This window comes from Phodopus roborovskii, unplaced genomic scaffold (assembly GCF_943737965.1).
Source record: "Phodopus roborovskii unplaced genomic scaffold, PHOROB, whole genome shotgun sequence".
Taxonomy (NCBI): Eukaryota; Metazoa; Chordata; class Mammalia; order Rodentia; family Cricetidae; genus Phodopus; species Phodopus roborovskii.
In genome coordinates this window covers 6,681,978-6,699,226 of record NW_026126603.1, presented here as the reverse complement: position 1 = coordinate 6,699,226, position 17,249 = coordinate 6,681,978, and the positions used below count along the sequence as shown (strand labels likewise).

Sequence of the window (17,249 nt, the reverse complement as noted above, 5' to 3'; positions counted from 1 at the left end):
GGTTTTATAAAGTTTTATAAAGAGGCTTTTAAAATGAGAAACAAAAAATGATTTAGATCACCCATCCCTGCTGCAAGTCAGTTCCCCCTTCGCTCCCTAGAAGGGTTCAGTGGCTGTGGGTAATACATTGCTCCAGGAGGGTGGCATAAATAGCGCAGTCCGGACACGCCATGGAACGAGAGCCATTCTGCTAGCAATTCTAGAAAGACGAAAATTGTCTCTCCTTGGGCTGAAATACCTAAAAGAAAAGAACCTGGACAGGTTCGTTTTAATCTTAGGGATGAGAAAAAATACACACAACACATTTTCTATGAGATGGTGGCGGAGGAGTGACAAGCAACCAACACACTCCACCACGGCTCTCAGGGCCGTGGTCGCTTATCTGAGTGTGCAGTCAAACACCTGAGACGATGTGGGGAGACAGCACGGCTTCCAAACATTCCCTTTTTATACTGACGAAGCTTATTTAAATATTTGTTTATGCATGTATGTACACACAGAGCCCTGAGCACATGCCACAGCCCACCTGTACAAGAGCTCTGGCTTTCCTGAGGGTAGCTCTGTGTATGTAGCTCTATAGACCAGTATGGCCTCAGATTCAAAGTTCTAGCTGCCTCTGCCTCCCCAGTGCTGGGATTAAAGGCATGTGCCATTATTGTCTGGCTAGAATCATTTTTTTTAGCAATTGTTTGAGTCAAGCTTGTAAGACCCCACACAGTCTAAGAGCCCATATCCAGCTTATCACTGAGGTGTGACCTTGACTTCCTCAAGGACAAAGACTGATCATTAAAAATTGTGCCAATGTCTGTAGCAATTTTACAACTGAAAATGACTGTAGCTGAAATGAGGTTTATAGACTTACTTTTGCTTGAGTCCAGCAAAGGTTTTGGTGTGTGTTTAAGCCCTTTATTTTATCCCTTCAGGAGAAATGAAAAATTTGGTTTCCTTCTGCAATTAAAAACAAAATAATTCTGTATGTGAAAGTTCCTCAACTCCCTGTCTTATCTAGGTGTGTAGCAAAAAACCCAGAGACAGATATTGGAGTTAAAGCTGAATACCAGAGAAGCTAAGTGACCAGCCACTAGAGACTTCTCACCTCTACCAGTGCTCAGACTGAAAGGAACGTGTCTGATTGCATCTCCAAACTGCACTGCTCCTCAGACTGCCTAGACTGCAGACTGAATACCCTGCACTCCTGTCTCCATCCACCGGATACTCCTCTCTAGTGCTGGGGTTAAAGGCATGCACACTACCACCCAGCTGACTAACCTGGCTGCTGGGATTAAAGGTGTGTGCCACCACTGCCTGGTCTATATGACTGACTAGTGTGGCTAGCTTTGCAGTCTGATCTTCAGACAAGTTTTATTTTTAGATCATAAGATATCACCACATAGGTATAATAGAAAGCACAACTGGCATAAACTAAAAAGAATTTTTTCACATGTTCATTTGCATGCTTATAGTTCATTTATACAAAATCTAAACAAATACTTCAGTATGCTGGCACTTTTAAGCAACCCTTACCATATGTCTGACATAATTCTGGAGAACAGTGAATTTTAAAAGTAAATTCATGGGCCTGTGTGATGAGTCATTGGGTAAAGATACTGAAGCTTGAGTTAATATCTGGACCCTACATGGTAGGAGAGAACAGACTCCTGCAAGTTGTCCTCTGACCCCCATACTCTTGCAGTGTACCTGCTCCAGGGGGCACACAACAAACAACTGAGTAAATAAGTAATGAAAATGTCAACGTAATCCAATTTTGTGTGCCAAAAACTTTTCTTTTAAAGGTTTCTAATATGAGCCCCTAAACACAAGTTACTGAAGGAAGCCAGCAAATCCCTCATCTGCACACACTCTTACCTGGTTCTTCCTTAAGGCCTGGCCACATCCACAGTTGCTTTTAAAGGCACCATTGCAAATGATAAGGACACATGCATGTAGCAGAGTATGCTTTTAAGTCATATTAGACTTTAAAGAGTACATAATTGTATACATAAAAGATAAAAACAGTGGGGGTGGTGAAGGGGGAGAAGTAGCATTTCCTGGGGGTGTAACATACCAAGCAATTCTAAGATACGGTGTACGCATTCCGATAGCCCACAAAGAGGACAGAGTTCAGGTACTAATCATAGTTATCAAAACATACCCCAGTGGACTTGGGAGCCAACAGCAATATTTTTGACATTCTTCTGCAAGAGACACTGGCCCAGCTGTCATCACTAATGAGAAGGCTACTTTTTCCTAATACCAATCAGGAAATTCTCCACAAGCAAAGGCACAGAGGCTCTTTCTGTTAAATAATATAATGAAGCTCAGCTTCATGCTAGGCCGAGAGGAAACAGTATGCAAGGCAGTGGCTTTATAACTCTGGCTTCAAGTAAAGGGCACCAGTAGTTTGAACGGATGATTGCTGAGTGTCAAGAAATAATCTAGTATGGGTTAGGCTGGGAAGCAGAATATAATCCAAAATGAAACGCTGTCCCTGAAGCTCCAGTCCTCATGTCTAGATGTGTTTGGTGCTAGATACTCTAGAGAGAAAATCTAGGTGGGGATGCAGCCCAGTGGCAGATGCCTAGCACACTCAGGTCCTGGGCTCCATCCCCGAAGAGCAAAAGATAGCAAGAGCAAGGGCAGACTCTCTTTGTTTCTAATTCACTATCTTTGCCTCGAAGATCTTTGCAATACATTCTACCTGTACTTCTGTATTGAAAATGCCTCTTTTTGCTGGGTGGTGGTGGTACACACCTTTAATTCCAGTACTCAGGAGGCAGAGGCAGGTGGATCTCTGTGAGTTCAGGGTGAGTTCCAGGATGGCCAGGGCTACACAGAGAAATCCTGTCTCAAATAAATAAAAAAAGAAAGAAAGAAACAAATAAATAAATACATAAATAAAATAAGAAAGAGAGAAAGGAAGAAGGAAGGAAGGCGGGAAGGAAGGAAGGAAAATTCCTCTTCTAAAAGGATGTTGGCCATAGCACATAAGACCCAGCTAACCTCCCCAGAGACAATCTTGGCTTGAATTCCATCTGCAGTAGAGCCACTTCAGAAGCAATTTCATGTTCTGAGGTATGCCTTTAACACATGGATTTAAAATGTTTGCATTACATTTATTTTTGTACATGTGTGCATGTGTGCACATGCCATTCCACACATGTAGAAGCCAGAGAACAACTTGTGGGAGTCAGTTTTCTCCTTCCACCAAGTGAGTCTTGGGGATTAAAACTGAGGTCATCGGGCTTGGAAGCAAATACTCTCTCTCACCCCACCCCACCCCAGCCATCTTGCCTGCCCAATAAACAGATTTTGAGGGGGTCTTAATTCAGCAATACTAATTTTTAGTGGTTGTATTTCCAGCACAATAATTCACTTTGCCCAATGTATAAAGCCATTTTACTTCCAAATCAAGAATGAGGATTATTAGGAGAGTTAGCCAGCTCCCAAGTTCTCTGTACCTTTATTCTAGACAACAAAGGATTATGCAAAAGAAAGCAGAAAGGTGTCCTTGAGTGTCCAAAATGTTCTGACTGATGATATCCAAGTGAACAAGATGGATAAAATCTCTCCCTTCATGGCAATTGCATCCTAATGGAAAGAAATGGTACATAAACAAATAGGCAAATCACATCAATCCATAGTGGGTTTTGAATGCTATAAAGACAAACAAGCCCCAGGAAAGCTGATTGGAAATGCAATAGAGATTGAAATTTTAAACAGGGTAGTCAGGGAGACCTTTTGTAGGACATGACATGTAAGTGGGTCATTTAATGTAGATCACTAGTGAAAGAAACATTCCAGACAGGAAATGGGACTGTTGGTGAGTTTAAGGGAAACAAGGACAACATTGTGCCCAGAGTATGTAGTAGCATGAGCGTTATCGACAGGTAAGGTCAAGAAACTGTACGTGAGAAGGGAAGCATGATTGGCAGGTAAATGTCAAAAGGCTCTAGGGACAGATAGTAAAGGAACTGGCAGGGCTCTGAGGATTCCATTTTTCCTGAGGAGTTGTTGGAAGAGTGTGAACTGGAGAGTGATTTCATGTGACTTGGGTTTTTATGAGACTCTCTCTGACTGGGAGAGACCATGAAGTCACAGCCAAAGTCCAGGTGAGACCCTGGCCCATGGTTGGGCACAAGGGAGTTTAAATGGGGAAGGGGGGGGGGAGACAAGTACTTGCATTCTAGATAAATTTTGGAAAGAAGGCTAGTTGGATTTGATATTAATTAATGTAAGGCATAGAAGAAAGGAAGCAAAGGATGAAGAGAAACTCCAACTCTTCATCTACATCAAACAGTGAGTCCCCTCACTTGTTATTGATACCAATTAATTTTGTTTATCTACACAAGGTTAAAAAAAATATTTGGTTGGATCCATAAGTGAAAGGAGTTGATAAATTTAAATTAACTTTTAAAAATTTCTTTAAAGGTTATAAAGCAATATGAGAAAGAAAAAGAAAGAGAAAAGGAAAAAGAAAGGGAAACAGAACAAACAGGAAAGTTGAGCAATTGGCCAGTTAAAAGATGCTTTTGTCAGATGGATTAAAATACAATGTGTGATTTGAGCAAGCCAACAATAAAAATAAATCATGATGCTACCATGGAAATGTAGAGGTAATGGTTGGCTCATCTCCCAACAGATCATTTGATAACTAGGAAATTGTGGTTAAGTTAGAGGAAATGTATGATCAAGGTCCTCAATTTTAGGAACATTTTAAATTAATTTTTGTTTGACAATTTCATATATGTATATAATGAATTCTGATTACTCTCACACACCCTCTCTTATGTCTTCCCATCTCCTCATGTCCTCTCCTAAACACTACCAGTATCTTTTCTAGACTTCTCGTTGTGTGACTCATTCAGCTTAACAATGGCCACTGGTAACCATGGAATTGGAGCTAGCCATTGGAGTCTGGTGGGGCCATCAGTGAATTACAAATAAGTGTAACAACCTCATTTTCCTTGAATCTCCTAGCAGCCAAGAGTTCAGCAGTGAGGGATAGGGCCCCTGGTACCTCCCCTTTCTCCAAGCCTGACTGCTGACTGGCTCATGGCTGTGAAGATCATGCAGATGACTGTTGACTACATCATGGTTGTGAAGACCCGTGTGGGTAACATTGACTGGCCAATGGTTGTGAAGGTCCATGTGGGTACCTATAGCTCTGTGAGTTCAGAACTGCTATGGTTGTGTGTGGCCCAGTAGATCACATGTCACAGTCCTTCTCCCCATCTTTCAGCTCTTACATTCTTTTCACCCCTCTTCCACAGTATAGCCTTAGGAGCATGCAATGGAAATCTCTATTGTTTTCTCTGAACAGCTTGTGTAGCCATGAGTCTCTCTGGTTTTCCTATGACTTCTCTCATGATGAGGTTTTTTTTTTTTTTTTTTTTGAGACAGGGTTTCTCTGTGGAGTCCCAACTGTCCTGGGGCTTGTTTTGTAGACCAGGCTGGCCTCAAACTCATAGAAATCTGTCTGCTTCTGCCTTCCAGTGCTGGAATTAAAGGCACATGCCACCACTGTCCAGCAAACTGTTGGGTTTTATTTGTTTGTTTGTTTTGTTTTTAAAACAGGTTTGCAATATTCCACATGAATTCTCTCCTTGGAACAGATCTCAATCCAGGTTTCAAAGAGCAGTTAGTGCACTCATAACAGTGGTGCCACTAAATGGGCATGCCTTAGGGGTTGGGTTTGAAGATTGTAGGCTCCACTTCTGGGTAAAACCATTGAGATGCCCTTTCTAGCCCAGTTGTACCTTCAGACTATGGAAATTAGCTGTCAAGGAGAAAGGTCCTTACTTTTTTGGCAAATGTACATTGAAGTATTTATTGAGAAGCTATAGTGTCAAGGATTTGCTTTTTCATAATCTAGTGGTAAAACAAAAGACAATAAACTTGGTTATTATTGTTAATTTGCTGCTTTCCACTTGTATGAGTACTAGAAATTGAATATAATAAAGTAAACAAGGAATGAAGGTGTGTTCTAATGGTATACTACATATTTAACATGTATGGATTCAATCCCTAGGACAAAGATTAATAGCATCAGTTGCCCACCCCCAAAGAAGGGGCTATGTACAGCATGATGAGATTCTTCCTGTCTCTATCTTTCTGTCTTCCTAATGCCAGCTTACTTAAATATACTTATTGTCTACTAATGAATACAACAAAAACTGCAGGCCTGCCCTGGCAGATGGGTGGGAGAGCAGCATGCATGGAAAATGAGTCTCAGGACAAGCTGCCAATTACCCACTCCTGAGTCTCTTTATTCTGGTTTCTGGCTGATTGTCTCACAACTCATCATCTGGAGGCAATGCTTAATTCAGCAGCATGTAGGCCCAGGCTGAAATGACTCAGAGAGTGATTCCTTTGGGCAGTCGAACAGATATCATTGAGGAGCAAAGTTTTCCATGCAAGTTTCAACAGATTGGTTGAAAACAATGCCTGCATCACAAGACACAGTAAACCAGAAGCAACATCTGGGGATAGTGGTTCACATTCTGGCTGAATCCGTGGCTTTACATCCTGTTCCTCTTGGTAACTGTGCTAGATTTCATTATATTACTGCTGCAATATATTGTGGGAGTTATTTTTATGGGTGACATGAACACATTTAGTTTTATGTAAATGAGAGATTTAAATTGAACTAAATGTCTATCTCCATTTATTTTGCATTGCAATTTTTATACCTAGACTTGGAATTAAATGCATGTGTGTATAAGCATGTGCCTTAGCACATGTGTATGTAAGTGTGCATGGTAGCACACATGTGTATAAGTGTGTACCATAGCACACATGTTAGTGTGCACCATTGCACTTGTGTGTGTGGGGTCAAAGGACAATTTGCAGGAGTCACTTCTCTTCTACCATGCGGGTGCTGGGGATCAAACTCAGGTCTGCAGGCTTGGTGTCAGGCACCTTTCTCCCTGAAACATCTTCTTGAACTCTGCAGTTTTTATATGCCTGAATCATAAAATCACCTGACTTTCCAGGGCTGGAGAGATGGCTCAGTGGGTAAAAGTGCTTGCTGAACAAGCCTGACAAGCTGAATTCTATCCCCTGAGCCCACCTAAAGGGGACAGGAAAGAATCAACTTCTAAAGGGTGTCCTGTGACTTGCACCTGTGTACCATAGCACATGTCACCCCACATTCACACACATACATGCCATACACACATATACACAGCAATAACAACAACTATTAAAAAAAAGAAACCCATTATTTTGTACTGTAATGTGTCCTACTTAAAAAATAAATAAAAATAAGTGAAAGAGGCTGAAGGGAGCCAGCATGTCTCTTCCGCCTGCGAAGGAAGAGCTGGAAGGAAGACAAGCCCATCCTAGAGGGTGAACATCCAAGATCTTGACCCTGAACTTCTCACCTCGCAGTCCCATAAGAAATACATCCTTATGACTTATAAGTTACCCAGTCTCTGGCATTTTGCTATAAGAACCCGAACAGAATGAAACGCAATTCAATATCTGTGTTCCTCATATTCACTAAGAGAACCCTAATTTAATGAGTGACAACATGTTTAGCTAAAATAATATGTGTTGAAACATTCTTGCTAATGAGATCCAATGGAAGCAGAAGTTGCTAGAAAACAAAACCCTTGTAAAGTTTTTCAAAAGAAACCAGCAAGAGAATAGGGAGACAACTAGAGAGAGAATGCTTGCAAAAGACATTGCTGATCAAAATATTGAAAGAACTCTTTAAAATTCAACAGTAAGAAAAAAAAAAAAAAACAAACAACCTGATGCAAAAATGATAAAAGTGAGCAAAACACGTAAATGTCAGACAAGCACATGACATGGCATTCTCTGACGGATGTGCTCAGGGATCTGTAAATACAAATAGCAGGTAACTTATCCCCCCAAACTCTAGCACCACCAAATGCTGACAGTCATGGAACAGGAAGTCTCATCCATTGCTGGTGATAACACACACAGTGTGGATGGCACTTAGTTCTCACAAAACTAAACATACCCTCACTATGCCATCTACCAACGATGCTCCTTGATATTTACCCAAATCATTAAGAAACTTAATGTCCACTCAACCCCTGAACACAGGTGCTTATTAAAGCAGTTCATTTTTCAGAATTGCTCAAACATGGAAGCAATCATAATATCCAACCGATTTGCACTAATATATACACCTCCATCCATTCAGAGTACATCATTACGTGACGCATGGTTCCAACTTCTAACACATTGGAAAAGTAAAAAAATATGGAGAAAATTAAAGTCTCAGTGGTTGAGAGAACCGAAGGAAGATGGGAGAGATGGTGGAGAGATGATTATGTGAAGCACAGATCTTGAGGCCAAGTAGACTGTTTGTATAATATTACAGTAATGGACACATGTCCATTCATATTCATCAAAACCCATTGGAGTTCAATACTGAAAATGAACTCCAACGTAAACTATGGGCCGTGTGTGACGGGGATGTGCAGTGTAACCCCATTACTGTAACTTTGATCTTAACCCATGTACAGCTCTGGTGTAGGATGTTGGTAGTGGGAGAGATGAATCTGAGTGCACTGGGACAGGGGGTGAACAGGAAATCAGTAGTTTCTGTTTAATTTTGTGGTGAACTTAAAAACTGCTTTGAAGCTGGGCATGGGCTACACACCTTTAATGCCCAGACTTGGAGGTTGGGACAGGTCTCTGAGAATTTGAATGCAGCCTAATCTACAGAGTGAGTTCCAGGACAGGCAGGGCTACATAAAGAAATCCTATGTCTTAGGGTTTCTATTGCTGTGAAGAGACACCATGACTCTGGAAATTCTTATAAAAGAAAACATTAATTGGGATGTCTTACAGTCTCAGAGGTTTAGTCCATGGTGGTGTGCAGGCAGACATGGTGCTGGAGAGGGAGAATCCTATATCTTGACCTGCAGGCAACAGGATGTGGGCATGGCTTGGGCATATATGAGACATCAAAGCCCACCCCCATAGTGACACACTTCCTCCAAAAGGCCATATTCTTTTTGCAACAAAGCTATACCTCCTATAGTGCAACTCCGTATGAGCTTATGGGGCCATCTTTATTCAAACTACCAAGCCCTGTCTCAAAAAATGAAAGCAAAATGACAGAAATCTGGGCCAAGCCTAAGGACTTGACTCCAAGTTGTCCTCTGACATTTACAGGCACCACATGGCACAAGTGCACCTACCCCCTACCCCCTACCCCCGACCCCTACCCCCTACCCCCTACCCCCTACCCCCTACCCCCTACCCCCTACCCCCTACCCCACCCGTACCCCCTACCCCCCCTACCCCGTACCCCCTACCCCCCTACCCCTACCCCCTACCCCCTACCCCCCCCTACCCCCTACCCCCTACCCCCTACCCCCTACCCCGTACCCCCTACCCCCTACCGCCTACCCCCCTACCCCCTACCCCCTACCCCCCCCCTACCCCCTACCCCCCCCCTACCCCGTACCCCGTACCCCCTACCCCCTACCCCGTACCCCCCCCTACCCCCTACCCCTACCCCCTACCCCGGACCCCCTACCCCCGTACCCCCACCCCCTACCCCCCGGACCCCCTACCCCCTACCCCCTACCCCGACCCCCTACCCCCTACCCCCCGACCCCGGACCCCTACCCCCTACCCCCTACCCCCTACCCCGTACCCCCCCCGACCCCCTACCCCCTACCCCCTACCCCGGACCCCCCGGACCCCGGACCCCCTACCCCCCCCTACCCCCCCTACCCCCCGTACCCCCTTCCCCTACCCCCCTACCCCCCCCGACCCCCTACCCCGGACCCCCTACCGCCCCCTACCCCCCCCTACCCCCTACCCCCTACCCCGGACCCCGGACCCCTACCCCCTACCCCCCCTACCCCCTACCCCCCTACCCCACCCCCTACCCCCTACCCCCTACCCCCTACCCCCCCCTACCCCGGACCCCCTACCCCCCCCTACCCCCTACCCCCTACCCCCTACCCCCTACCCCCTACCCCCTACCCCGTACCCCCCCGGACCCCCTACCGCCCCATACCCCCTACCCCCCCCTACCCCCACCCCGTACCCCCTACCCCCTACCCCTACCCCCTACCCCCTACCCCCTGCCCCCTACCCCTCCCCCTACCCCCTACCCCCTACCCCCTACCCCGGACCCCTACCCCCTACCCCCTACCCCATACCCCCTACCCCGTACCCCCTACCCCCTACCCCGTACCCCGACCCCCTACCGCCTACCCCCCCCTACCCCCTACCCCCTACCCCCCCCCATTACCCCGGACCCCCCCGACCCCCGTACCCCTACCCCGTACCCCTACCCCCTACCCCCTACCCCGGACCCCTACCCCCTACCCCCGGGCCCCCTACCCCCTACCCCCTACCCCCCGACCCCCTACCCCGGACCCCTACCCCGGACCCCTACCCCCTACCCCCGACCCCCTACCCCCTACCCCCGGACCCCCTACCCCCCTACCCCCCGACCCCCTACCCCCGGACCCCCTACCCCGTACCCCCTACCCCCCCCCCTACCCCCCCCTACCCCGGACCCCCCCTACCCCGGACCCCCTACCCCCTACCCCGTACCCCCCCTACCCCCCTACCCCGTACCCCCTACCCCGGACCCCCCCGTACCCCTACCCCCTACCCCCGGACCCCCTACCGCCCCTACCCCGTACCCCATACCCCCTACTCCCTACCCCCCTACCCCCTACCCCCTACCCCGTACCCCCTACCCCGGACCCCTACCCCGTACCCCGGACCCCCTACCCCCTACCCCCTACCCCCTACCCCCTACCCCCTACCCCCTACCCCCTACCCCCTACCCACTAGTGCCCCCCACAATATACAATTTAAAATTCTGAGGTAAAAGTAAGACCTGTTACAGAAACAAAAAAGCCAGAGTAATATTAATATCCTCTTTAAACCCAATGCAAGCTTTCAGTGGCAAAGCAGTAGTGTGGACCCTTCCAAGGTGCGTCTGCGCTCTAAGGCCTTTCTAGGCTGCCACCTGAAGACTAGAAATACCAGAAATGAAGTGGCTGTTCTAGGATTCCAAAGCAAAGAGCTTGGCTGAGCAGGAAAGCACAGAGTCCGAAAAGCTGTAGATTCCTGCAGCTGTGTGAGAACATTCCAAACTCCAAATGGCTTAAGGCAGCAAAAATGTAGGCCTTTGACCCTGCAGGAGTTTCGGTGTGCCCGGCCCCCATAGGCTTCTATGTTTGAGTACTGGGTTCCCAGTAGGTGGAACTGTTTGGGAAGGATTAGGAGGTGTGGCCTTGTGGGAAGAAGTGTGTAGGTGAAGAGTAGACTTTGAGATGTCAAAAGAATCATGACATTTCCAGTTAGTTCTCTTTGCCTCCTTTTTGAGGTTTTGAGACATGAGCCCTCAGCTGCCACTCCAGCTGTCTGCCAGCATGCCTTTACTCATCTGTTATAAATGCTCAACTCTCTGGAACCCTAAATTCAGTTAAACTCTTTTATGACTTACCTCAGTCATGGTGTTTTACCATCGCAAATAGTAAGTAACGAAGACACACTTAGAAGACAGTCTCAGGTGTTCTGTTATGATACAGCCTCTGCCTCCATGTTCAGACAGCTGTCTTCATCTCTACTTCTAATTTGCATCTTAAAATACACCACCCATGGGTAAGGAAGTGGCCCAGATCTAGAATGCTGACCTAGCATTCTCAAGGCCCTGGCTTTGATCTCCAGCACTACATAAACCAGGTGTATTGAAAATGAGAATTTAATCCAACACTTGGGAGGCAGAGGCAGGAAAATCAGGATTTCAAGTTCATCCTTGGCTACACAGTACATTCAAGACCAGCTGGAGGTGCATGAAACCCTGTTCAAAAACAAAGATAAAACAAAAAACAGCCATTACACTGGATTCAGACCCACCATTATGACCTTACTCTATGTAGCTTACAACTGATAATACCCTATTTCCAAAGAAATGTCACATTCATAGGAACCAAAGATTCAGATTCAGACTTCAACATAACACACACACACACACACACACACACACACACACACACAATGTGTGTGTGTGTGTATGTTTGAAAGAGAGAGATGGAGGGAGAGGGGCATATGTGTGTGTAGTGTGTTCATATGTGAAGGTGTATGAGTGAGAGAAAGAGACAGAGGTATGCATGTGTGTAGTATGTGGGTATGTGTGGGTGTATGCCTGTGTGGGCACACCCCCATGGACCATGGTAGCCTGCCAGTCTTTTTCTTACAGTTCTTGTTTCTGCTGTGTAAGCCAGGCTAGCTGGCCCGGAAGCTTCCAGGGATTCCCGTCTCTACCTCCCTCTCAGAGCAGACACACTGGCATCCAGCTTCACGTGGCTTCTGAGGAGCCAAAGTTGCTTTTGCTTTTTAACTTTCCCCAAATTTATTGGAAAAAAAAAAGTAGTGGTGGCAAATTTCTAGAACATGGTCAGTCTGCTGGGATCCCCCGACCCCACTTTTATGTGACATCTGATTTCCAAACACAGGCTAGTGTACACAGTTCCCATCACACTAATCAGGTGGAGAAGCTGAAACCCTGATGAGCTCATTCCACCATTCCTCAGTCTGTGGTCAGTCTGTGGATCAGCAATGGTTGCCTGAATGCCTGGGCTACTATGGCTGCATTCATTGTCCCCTGTAGTGCTCTGAGCTCATCTATGTGCAGCAACTGCAGGATCTGAGCAGATTCATTGGAGGGGGTGGGGGAGAAGGGGAAGGGGGGAAGATGGAAAGGAAGGGAAGAGGGGAAATAAATGAATAAAATGTGTGTGTGTGTGTGTGTGTGTGTGTGTGTGTGTGTGTGTATCAAACTGCATCTCTAGTGTCAAAGCCAAGAATATGCTTGTCTAAAGTGACAGGTAAGCCCTTTTTGGTTTGATTTGCTTCAGCAACTACATCCTATGTTAGATGCTCCTTAAGCAAAATACAAATTGCCTTAAGTATTACTGAGCAATCATCGTGACGCTGAGTCTGAAGCGGCCAGAGCCAGGACACCAGCCTTAAAATCAGGGTAATTTGTGTCCAAGTTGATCAATGGTTCTGCACTTTGAGCTGCATTGTGAGTATTTGTCCTGTTATGAGTTAGTAAGTCCTTTATTTCTCAGCATTATCTCCATATTCAAGTCTAACAGCCAAACCAAGAAGCCAGTCAATTGTTTCTTGCCGATCCTGAATCTTGAAAGGACAGTTAACATATCTGAACCACTCTTTGAAGAGCCTTGGCCAGTCACTACTATGGATGTTTCCCAAGTTACCTCTGTCTACAGTCATATAGTGTGTGATTCTCTGATCTTCAAGCTGAACAATAAAGTTTATAAATTCTGTTTCATCATGGAGTCTCTGAGGTTGTGGTAATTCAAGGCCCTGAGCTTGTGTCGGAGCATGGTCTCTGCTGCTCACACTTGCCACCTGGGCCACCACAAGAACAGGAGAAACAAGGTAAGGTGGACCAAAGCTTGCTTTTTTTTGAAAAGAGGTCACAATTCAACTAAAAAAACTCCTGGTGGCATTCTGAATTGCTCAGTCACAGCTAAAATGTGTGCCTCTGAACTCATACAGGAGAAGACCAAGCCCCCGATTTGTTTAGGCCTTTATTAACAGTGTGGGATTCATTTCCTTGCAGAAGTTGTCATCTGAGAATTATAAGGTAGCCAGCCACATGGAGTCATCTATTCAGAGACAGCCTGTTACTGTGAAGGACAGAGACCATTATCCCCTTATTTGGAAGTGGCAGGGACGGGTGGGGACTTCTACACAGCTAAGATTTTTCTGGTCATAATTTAAAGATCAAAACTGTTTTCAAACTAAAGCTTGCCAGACTCTGAAAAGGTCAGTGGCCATGTATTCAGCAGCCTTCCCCTTCCTTCGACTCACAGCCACCTCAGATATATCTTCATTAGTCACCAGTATCCCTCAGTGAATAAGACTCCAAATGCAGCCATTGTGCTTTTATTACCAGAAGTGCAGTGTGCTTGTCCAACACAATCATGTTCAGTTTTATGGTGCTATCTCTCTGCCAGGTGCAGAGCTTGGACACAGTCAGTGGCCAATGCTGAAATGTGTCTGAAGCTTGAGGGCGTTGTTTGTGGCACTGGTAATGGAGAACAACTGTGATTCATCCGGCTGATGCCCAGGCTCCAGCAGCAGATACCCAATCACTGCTGAATCCACTGTCGCCTTCACCTCTGCTGGTCCTGGAGCCCTGGGGGTGGGGGGGTGCACTTCCCTTGTGGTGCACTCCATAAAGGCTGTCCCCAGAGTAAGGCGGTGTCCCCTCACTTGCACTTAAGAAAAATGAGAACTGAATGTTAAGTCCACAGTTTCCATCTTTCTTTCCTTTCTTCCCCAAAATATTTATTCAGTGCCAGTCTTATGCCAGGCTAAATGAAGATACTGGAAACCAAATAAATAAGGTACTATCCCTACCTCTAATGTGAAAACAAAATTTAAAAGGCAGTGACTGCTGAGATTTGCTTAATGATGGAGCATCCAGGCAAAATCATATATGTACTAATGACATCAAATTTGAAGTGAGGGCCAGCAAAATGGCTCAGTGGGTACAGGGCAATGCAAGCCTGCCAACCTGAGTTTGATCCTTAGAACCAACATGGTGGAATGGGAAATCCGATATCAACAAGATGTCTTCTGGCCTCCATACATGTACACACACACTAAATAACTGAATGTTAAAAAAAAAATAGAAGCAAAATTGTCTGAGCACACAGGGGCTAATGGGGGGGGGAGTGAGAGGAGGCAGAGTAGTAGGGGCAAGTTGTTTGAAGACTTTGTACATGCATGAAAAGGGCCCCAAGGAACCCAGCATAATTAAACTAATAACACTAGAAAGAATGGGCTATCTGAACAACACACAAAGAAAGCTGCTGCTGACAGTGGTGTTGAGGATAAGACATGGGGTCAAGCATATGCAGAGTTCTGCAAGGGAACACAGGACATATGTGAGACCCATCAGAGTTGGTCATGGTGGGAAATGTCAACAAAATGAGTGACATCTGGTCCCATTACAAAGGTGTTGGAAGATGATTAATGGAGTCAGACACCTCTAATGTCAGATGTGTTTAGAAAACCATCTCAGCAAAAGGACACATAAAAGATTAGAACAGGTCAAGGGAGGGCTGCCAAGATGGCTCAAAAGAGCTTGCAACAAAGCCTGACTGCGTTTGATCCCCAGAACCAACATGGTAAAATGGGAGAACCATTATCTACAAGATGTTCTCTGCCCTCCACACATGCTGCACAAATGTGCGTGCGCACACACACACACACACACACACACACACACACACACACTAAATAAGTGTCAAAAATAAGTAAAAAGAACAAGGAGACGCTGAGGTACTAACTATAAGAAAGAAAGGGGGCTCCCGGGATCTGGACGAGGCGAAGAATCATGGAGGCCTCAGCGTCCGCCTCTTCCCAGGCCACAGCCCCACAGCCAACATGGTGGCCGCGATGCAAGCAGCCCCGGCCGCTCTGGAATATCTGGACCGAGAGCACATTAAAAAGGCAGTAGAAGTTCTGTTTGCACACTCCAAGTCAAGGAAAAAAATAAGTTACTTTTGAATGAGAATGAGAATTTATTTTTGATGGTGATATTATGGAAAATTCCAGCGAAAGAACTGCGTGTCTGAGTGTCTTTGCCTCATAGTATCCTATCAGAGTCGTCAGAAGTCTGTTTATTTACCAAAGATGACTGTGAATCACCTGAACAAACAGAATGTTTCTATAAAAAAGCATTTGAAAAAGCATGACGCTAACATCTCTCGGATTATCCCTTTTAAAACGTTAAAAACAGAATATAAAGCCTATGAAGCCAAGCTCCGCCTCCTGGGTAGTTTTGACATCTTCATTACGGATGAAAGAATTCGAAGACGTTTGCCCATGCACATAGGAAGGCATTTCTATCAGAGGAAGAAAGTTCCAATATCTGTGAACCTTCTGGCCAAGAATCTGTCCAAAGAGATTGACCGATGTATCACAGGGACCGTGTTAAACATCTCTAAGCATGGTTCTTGCAGTACTGTGCGTATTGGTCACATTGGAATGGAGACTCAGCACATCATTGAAAACATCCTGGCTGTCTCAGAAGTACTTTCAGAGAAATTGCCCCAGAAATGGCAAAGCATGAAACTCTTGTTCCTGAAAACTGACAAGTCCGTTTCCTTCCCATCTTTTCCTCATTTGTCACGTGTCAGGATGAAAACACTTTATCCTTCCGTAGCATGAGGAGAAAGGAACTAAAGAAAAAAAATGAAGCATGAAAAAGAAAAGTTGAAGAAGAAAAGCAAAATGTTAAGGAAAATATCCAGGAAGGAGGCGTCCCTTCTAACTCAAGGTGATGATTTAGCATGTGAAACCAAAAGTACTCTAGTGAAGACCCCAAGGTCCCAGAAGAAAAAGACCAGCAAAGAAAAAGCACAACCTGAAGGGACAGACGAGTGTGAAGAAACAATTCCACAACTAGTACCAATAGGAGAAATACCAAATAAAGAAAACATGACGATGCAAGAGAATGTCACAGGGAAAAAAAATCTCCAAAAAAGAGGCCTGATCCGAATAAACTTCAGGGCAAACAGAGACCCCGGGAGCTTTAGAGCCTGAGACCTCAGGGAAGAAACAAAAACAACAACAAAAAAAAAGATGTTCGGGAAATCAGAAAGCCCGGAGCCAAGTTCTTTACTCCCAGTAAAGCTTCCAACACACCCAAAGACAAAAAACCCCAAGTGGGCCATTAGACTAAAATCAGATTCCTCAGCCTGAAGGAACTATCAGAGTTAAACCTAAGAGCTTTTCAAGAATGCTTAGGCAGGGTATGGTTGCACGCACTGTGGGACATAGATGGGCAGGTTTGTGTGGGTTTGAGGCCAGCCTGGTTGTCTACCTGGTAGTTTAGGCCAGCCAGACTACATAGTGAAATGTCTCAGCAGACAGACAAGATTGGTTGTGTGCACACCTGCATTCCTAACACCCAAGAGAAGCCATGAGGGAAGTCTGGAGTTCAGCAAGAATCTGTCCTCAAAGGCCGAACTTCAGTCCCGGGCTTGGTGGTATGACACTTTGCTAGCATAAGCAAGGTCCTGGGTTCAGTACCCAGAACTTTGAAAAATACCACACACTTGCACATAGCAAAAGGTACCCTATTGAAGACCTTTTTGTTTGTTTTTGTTTTTCCAAACAGGGTTTCTCTGTTGTAGCTTTGGAGGCTGTTCTAGAACTCAGTAGACCAGGCTAGCCTCAGATATCCACCT

At 45.6% G+C, this 17,249-nt stretch overlaps 2 pseudogenes; one reads left to right on the top strand and one right to left on the bottom strand.

Moving 5' to 3' along the window:
- Positions 1–12,401: 12,401 nt before the first annotated feature.
- Positions 12,402–13,367, bottom strand: LOC127237526 (RNA transcription, translation and transport factor protein-like; annotated as a pseudogene).
- Positions 13,368–15,453: 2,086 nt separating this feature from the next.
- On the top strand, positions 15,454–16,797 carry LOC127237528 (ribosomal L1 domain-containing protein 1-like; annotated as a pseudogene).
- The last annotated feature ends 452 nt before the right edge of the window (positions 16,798–17,249 follow it).